The following is a 7,909-nucleotide window of genomic DNA, read 5'->3' on the forward strand; positions in this document are numbered from 1 at the left end:
TAGGGAATCATGTTGGCAACCCCCTTAAATACAGAAAATCTTCTCCTCCCAGGAGTTTTGTCCTTTAATTAACTCCCATAAGTGACCAATACAGAATTTCTCCTTACAATGTGTATTCAATATCTAGCAGAGAAGTACTGACAATAGCTAAAAACATCAATTAGAGGATTTTAGGTTGATCCAATACAAAACTCTCCAAACCAACTTCATAAGAACTCTATGGGAGACTGTAAGGAGAATCAGTTTAAGGAGATCTCGCTAGTGAAGTTGTAGATAAATGAACAATTAAGATAAAGGCAAAGAACGAAAAATCGCAACATCTCAATAATTAGGTCAGTTAATTCATACAGAATAGGATGATTCCTTGTAAAAATACACTGGCCCAATCAAAAAAAGAAAACATAAATATACATTTATAATGCAGTAAATTTTTTCACATACACCATATACATTTATAAGCCCTACACTTCCCAGCTCGCTAGGGAATTATGTTTGCAACCCCCTTAAATACAGAAAATCTTCTCCACCCTGGAGTTTTGTCCTTTAACTCCCGTAAGTGACCAAGACAGAATTTATCCTTACAATATCTATCTTCAATATCTAGCAGAGAAGTACTGACAATAGCTAAAAAGAGTAATCAGGGGATGTTAGGTTGATGCAATACAAAATTCTCCAAACCGACGTCATAAGAACTCCATGGCAGACAGTAAAGGAGATTCAATTTAAGGAGATCTCGCTAGCGAAGTTGTAGATAAACGAACAATTAAGATAAATGCAAAGAACAAAAAATCGCAACATCTCAATAATTAGGTCACTTCATACAGAATAGGATGATTCCTTGTAAAAATACACTACCTCAATCAAAAGAAGAAAAAAATAAATATATATTGATGAGTCCTACACTTGCCAGCTCCCTAGGGAATTATGCTTGCAACCCCCTTAAAAACAGAAAATCTCCTCCTTCCTGGAGTTTTGCTCTAACTGAGATGACTCAAGGACAGGTTTGTAATCTCTTCTCTAAATTAGATGAGAGCAGAACTCAACTGCATATTCCAAATGAATTGATGAGGACTGCTTCTGAGAATCTCTCAAAAACCTTCAAGGCATTTATTTCTATGGTGTCCACCAAGACTAGCACAGTACCAGATATTTTCAAACTATCTCCAGTGACTTCAATCTGTTTATAGACATGGCATATCATCACTGCGCCAGGAGAGAACCTGCCCATATTACAGTTCTATCACCCTCTAGTAGAGTTCTTATTGATCGATTGATTGATTGATGTACTCATTTACTCAACTTTAATCATACAGATCTTCATCCTTTATCATCCTTTATTGTGACCAAGACAGAATTTCTCCTTACGATATCTAATATTCAACAAGTATCAGAGAAGTAGCGAGAATAACTAGAAAAACATAAGTCAGGGGATTTTAGGTTGATCCAGTAGAAAATTCTCCAAACTGACATCATAAGAACTCTATGGCAGACAGTAATACCCCATTCACACCAAAGCCTAAATATGCTTTAAAGCTGTTTTGTTAAACATGGTTTAACACAACAGCTCCATAGAAGCTGCTCAAATCAATATTTGGTTGACTTCAAATGTGGCACATTGAAAAAACAGTTTAGCAATTGCCTGAATCTTGTGGAAAATTTAGTTTTTCAGTTCTCTGCTTCTGATTTTTATTCAGTTAAACCTGGTTTAACTAAATTTCTACTGTATTTAGATCATTCTTGAAATACATGATTGTAATCACAGTCTCTTTGATTAACCTCAATTGACATGAATTTTTAATGATTCTGTCATTGTTGTACTATAGTCGTTTTAGCAAATTTTTTCCATTGAGAACTGTTATAATTAGAAATTGAAAAACTTAAAACTGAAAAAAAAATTAGCAGGTCGCTCTGTGCGGGAGCAAGCACAACCTATCTCACAATTAATAGCTAGCTCCCATTAATACTTTTTGTAAAACTGATATGTTGACATATATGCCTCATAACTGCACATAGGTTCCAAATTGCTACATTGGAGACATGTGTGTCATGTATGTGACACATATGTCAGATAAATTATTTTACATGTATGTGACATATATTTTACATATATCTGCTACATATGTATGTGACATATATGTTACATGTATGTGACATATGTCAGACATATGTAGGAGATATACGTAAAAGATATGTGGTTTTGGTAAGGGCCATTAGAAAAGAGAGCCTACACTTTGCTATTTTCAAAATAACCAGCCATTTTAGGAAAGAAAAAAGTCAGAGGTAGTTCAAGTGGAAGTAAGATTCTTATAAAATGTAGCTGCTTGACTCCTCATGCAGGTTTTGTAAGTTTTGCTTTTTGAAATGAAACCACTGAAAGCAGGCGTTATACCTCAGTATGATCATCAATGGTAAAAGTGAGGCAAAACTGAGTAAAATTTTCAGGTGGGTTTTCAAGCATTAAGAGACTTTAAAAAATACTTGACTTAAATATTGTAACCTCTGGAGAGAGTGAAGATTGATTTTTTCTGATGTTTGTTACATGAATGTTTATCCCCTCTACTAATGGAATAAATTAAAGTGCCTATAAAATGTGCAGTAGACCAACCATGAGGATAAAGTAAAACATCCATTTGGGGGTCTTTTAGCCCTTGAACTCCCAAGAATTGATGATAATTAATTGTGACCTCCAATTGCTACACATTTCCTGGTAAAAAAATTTGGGAGAATTGAGTTTTAGACCAAGATAACTTCTACCGAATAAGTTTGAGTATTGTAGTGCGTGTAGCTTAGTGCCAACCAATTTTCAATTGTGTAGGAAAATGAAAATGAAATTTCATTTTAGTTTTTCGCCGCGCTGTAAAAAAAAGAAGTTGGACTTCAATATTTTCGTATGGAATTTGGAAAACGTATTGCAAGTGAAGTCAAGTAGCTATCTTGAAAACAGGGAATGGGGAATCTTTAAAAGCGGGACTCTCAAGTAGCGAGAAACTTTGAAACGAGAAATATTTAGAGGCGTGAAATGAACCCGCCGAAATGAATGAACGGTGTGGTGAAGTTGCTCTTTTATCCAATTTTACGCAAGGGAAGCATGGAAATTCACGACTGTTGACAAAGGTAAAACTAGGTTGCAATTGGAAGAGCAGTCAGCTGAAACCTTGAACGCTCAAAATGGTGAAATTGTTAAAATTATTTAGGCAGGAGAATCTTTATTTTCATCAACATATTTGGTTGCTACAATTCTCTTTATAAGAAAGCGTAGTGAAGGGCTTAATTTGTCGTTGTTTGTTCAAGGATGAAATAAAGAACTTTTTGTGACCAAAATGTCGCTCTTGTTCATTGACAGTCATAGGAAACGGTACCGTCAAGCACTGACTTTAATGAGAAGGTGTGGGAAGGCTTTAGAAAAGACTACAATGGGATTAGGCGGAAAATAAAACTTGATGAAAGGTAACAGGTACGTAAAGAAACATAAACATTTCGCGCTTGAACAAAAACGTAGAAAGCTGAATATTGTAACCCAAAAGTACTAACTGTAGCCATAGTTAGTCCCTTCTACTAACTATGCTTTAGCACGCTTAAAATTTGGAAACTTTATACTCGTTGAAGTTTGCAAAAAGTTTTGAAAGATTTGTTGGCTGCTTTATGGTATGATATGAAATATTCACTTGAACATGAGAAGGACTTTGACTTGAGTTGAAGAATGGAGAAGCATAATATTTTCTAGAAAATTGTAGTTCTTTGGAAAAAAAATGGCTTGCAAGTTTAAAGATTCCTAGGTGCTGTAGAAGATTAGACATTTTTGAAAAACTATAAATGTTATAAATAGGTTGTACCCGAATGAACAGCGCGCATTATCCAAATGGCGTTGGTTTATGGCCATGCATATGGAGTAAAGTTGAAGCCTAAGCAAAATTGTTGTAAGTGAGCAATTAACTTACAGAAATCCTGCGATTGGAGATGAATTGCAGCTACTTCTTTGCGCAAGAATAGCGGTCCGGGCCTGTGGATAACCATTTAGATGGCAATATAGAGTAGCGTGCGGATGGTTGCTGTGAATAAATGTGCGTAGCGACCCGTATGTAGGTGATGACGCGTGAAGGCATGGTGACGTTGCATTTGAGCGGCAAAGTGTAGTGAAGTGAAGTGAAGCGAAGTGAAGTGAAGTGTTAGTAATGGCGGGCGGGTTGAAAGCAATAAAGGGTGGAGTTATGTTGTTTTGGTTGATTTAGGGCCGCCTGGTGACGGAAGGGCATCATGAAGCCTGGAAGTCCGTAAGCCTTGTGTATCATTCAAAGAATGGAGTGATAGAAGACGAGGGCCAGGTGGAAAGTGTAAAAGCAACTCTGTATGTCTTTTGCGCAAATAAATAAGCATGGCGCGTGGAGTTTTTGAGCTTGTAGAGTGGGGGTTTTAGGTGTGGTGTTGAAGAAGCGAGTTGCTTTTAGACTTAGTTTGTGGTTTGATATATCCTGGAAGTGGTACGGGTGCTCGCGAATGGAATTTCCAATATGCAAATATAAAAATGACCTCGCTAAGATCAGTAGGACTGATATCGGTACTCTAAGAGAGCAAAGTATAAAAGAGGTAACTACCTAGTGAATGTATTTCCACAAAGCAGAAAAGTAGACGACTTGAAGGCAAAAGAGAGCAGATATTTTTCAAAGCAACAAAGTACATGATCGATCGATTGATACATAATACATACGAAATCTCGACTCTCGTCCAAAACATCTTACATGAAGTACAGAAGTGTCTAAAGAGAAAGCAAATAAGGTAACAGCAATAAAATCTAAGAAGGAGAGTTAAAAGTTCGAAGGATGCAACCAATGGAGTTCGAACTCCGATCTTGAGATTACTAGTCCAGCGCCCTACCACTGTAACATGAAATTTTATAAGCGATACCAACAAACGCCTGCGCATGCGTGGAATCAGCATGTTTATGTTGTAGTTCGCGAGCCGTTCGATCGTTTGATCGCCGATCTAAATCGCGGATATACTTTTCTTTTCAAACTAGGATGTAAGTACGCTACCTAGAATGTAAGTACGTTACTCAAACGAACGTATTATTTTTTGTAAATGTTTATTTGCTTGCTCAAGAGCCAGCCAACAACTTTCAGTACTCGATCGATAACCCGTCAAACATAGTGATGCATTCCATGCCAAGGCAAGCTTATTACATTTCTTTGAGTATGTATAATTGACTTCTCAGTTTCAGATAATGAGCTAAGATTCAAATTCATACAAGGTAAACAATGCCATGCCTTCATGCTTTGGTAGTTAATGGTAATAATTTGGTAATAATTTCGTAATCATCTATCTTAGATGCTGTTACATGAACAAATTGGTTTGAAATCTGTCCTGAGAGTGTATTGGTAATGAGTTATTTCCATATGGCATGAGAGAGGCTCCCGGCCATAAATTTGCATGAATTGAAAAATTGATGGCAACAGCTGCAATAAATCCATTGCTCTTGTGGATGCATGCAGGTGCCATCAATTGAAAAAGAAAAATTCCTAGTCAAGTTGGAATAAGTACAATGGTGTTGGAACTCGAATGAAAAAAGAAGTTGGAATTGCTTGAGGATTAATGCTGAAAGGGAGTTCCGAAGCGACCCATCCATAGTGGTTTGGTCGATGATATTGTTAAGTGCTTTTTAAATTAGGGAGGGACTTGCAGAGGTTGGTTCAATGTAGCACATGCACCAAAGAACGACCAAAGAAAGGTTTCAGGAGAGTTTTGTGTGATTGAATAACAGATCCTCTTGCCTCACGTGAGATTCCTTAAACAATTATCTGGTACACCCATGCCCATCCCTGACTCAGTGGAATATCCTGACTCACTGGAATATCCTCATTTGATGAATGAAAAAATTTGCTCACCAAAAGGTTGCTTCCTGTTCTGCCTAGAATTGTTGACTGTGTGAAATAGTGCTAAGAAAGAACAAGAAAGTAAAATTGACTTGTTTTTAAAAAATGCTATAGATTTATCCGGCAACCTTTGAAGGAAATAGTGGGTTCATTTACAATAATTGCTAATAAGGGGAAAGGGAGGGTGTTGAAAGTGTGAAATGATAAGAATGAAATGTTCGTTGTTCAGTAATTGAAGAAATTGCCCTGCAAATTGACATAACTGCAAGGCAGTTATGTCGATAATAAGGCAGCCAGCCAGCCTTAAAAAAAAAAAGATCAATACTTCTATTTTATTTTCCTATATATCTACAAGATATTCCTTTGAGATACGAAACTTTGGAAGGATGTACAGGGAAGAAAGAAAGCTAGATATCAACCAGGGAGCAAGTGGTGGGTGTAACGCCTGCCTGCCTGCCTGCCTGCTTGCTGTTGGGTCAAACTTTACTTCACTTAATATAATTCGATTGGAAATAAAATGACATTAAAGACAAATAGACATATATACATGAGAAAAGAATAGAGGGAAAATAAAAGATTGTACAGGTAAAAAAAAAAGACCTGTAAAGAGTTTCTAAGTTTCCAAAGAATTATGTAGAACTGGTTAATTTTGCCATAACTTAGCTGCATTCCAATATCAGGCTCCATATAGCAATCCTTAGTCTCCATACAATCGAAAAGACAACTTTCTCCTTTTTTTTTTATTTTTAAGAGTTTAAAACTGCAACACCTAATTCAAGGCTGTGCAAAAATTTAATAATAGCCAAACTGACTGCGAAGCTGTGCACTATGAGACACATGTGCGAAACTAAGGGTGAGCGCTGCACCCAGGGGAACCTCGGCAATAGACGCGCAGCTCCGGGAAATCACGGGCGACGGAGTGGCATGCGTGAGAGTGGGAGGCTGTGCAAGAGGAAGGGGTGAGCCTTGTACTCACGCCTGCTACTTCCACGAAACACATCACCACGCGGCCAAAACGGATTCCCGGGTGCACTAGATAGTCCCAGGGGAGTTGGAGAGTAGGCGCGCACCTCCTGCCAGATCACGGGAGCCGTAGTGGCACGCCTGCCAGTGAGAGGCTGTGCACTGTGAGGCACATGTGCTAAAGAAGGCGGTGAGTCTTGTACTGACGCCTGCCACTTCCACGAAACACATCGCCACGCGGCTAAAATGGATTCCCGCGTGCTCTCGACAGTCCCAGGGGAGTTTAAGGATAAGCGCGCACCTCCTGCAAGTAACGGGAGGCGTGGTGGCACGCCTCCGAGTGAGAGTCTGTGCACTATGAGGCACATGTGCTAAAGAAGGCGGTGAGCCTTGTACTCACGCCTGCCACTTCCACGAAACGCATGACAACGCCTCCAAAATGAAATCCCAGGTGCACTAGACCCAGGGGAACCTCCGCAATAGACGCGCAACTCCGGGAAATCACGGGCGACGGAGTGGCATGCGTGAGAGTTGGAGGCTGTGCAAGAGAAAGGGGTGAGTCTTGTACTCACGCCTGCTACTTCCACGAAACACATGACCACGCGGCCAAAATGGATTCCCGGGTGCAGTAGATAGTCCCAGGGGAGTTGGAGAGTGGGCGCGCACCTCCTGCCAAATCACGGGAGCCGTACTGGCACGCCTGCCAGTGAGAGGCTGTGCACTGTGACGCACCTGTCCTAAAGAAGGCGGTGAGCCTTGTACTCACGCCTGCCACTTCCACGAAACGCATGACAACGCCTCCAAAATGAAATCCCAGGTGCACTAGACCCAGGGGAGCCTCGGCAATAGACGCGCAACTCTGGGAAATAACGGGCGACGGAGTGGCATGCGTGAGAGTGGGAGGCTGTGCAAGAGGAAGGGGTGAGTCTTGTACTCACGCCTGCTACTTCCACGAAACACATCACCAGGCGGCCAAAACGGATTCCCGGGTGCACTAGATAGTCCCAGGGAAGTTGGAGAGTAGGCGCGCACCTCCTGCCAAATCACGGGAGCCGTAGTGGCACGCCTGCCAGTAAGCT

The sequence above is a fragment of the Stylophora pistillata genome, unplaced genomic scaffold (genome assembly GCF_964205215.1).
Source record: "Stylophora pistillata unplaced genomic scaffold, jaStyPist1.2 SCAFFOLD_151, whole genome shotgun sequence".
In the NCBI taxonomy this organism is placed as follows: Eukaryota; Metazoa; Cnidaria; class Anthozoa; order Scleractinia; family Pocilloporidae; genus Stylophora; species Stylophora pistillata.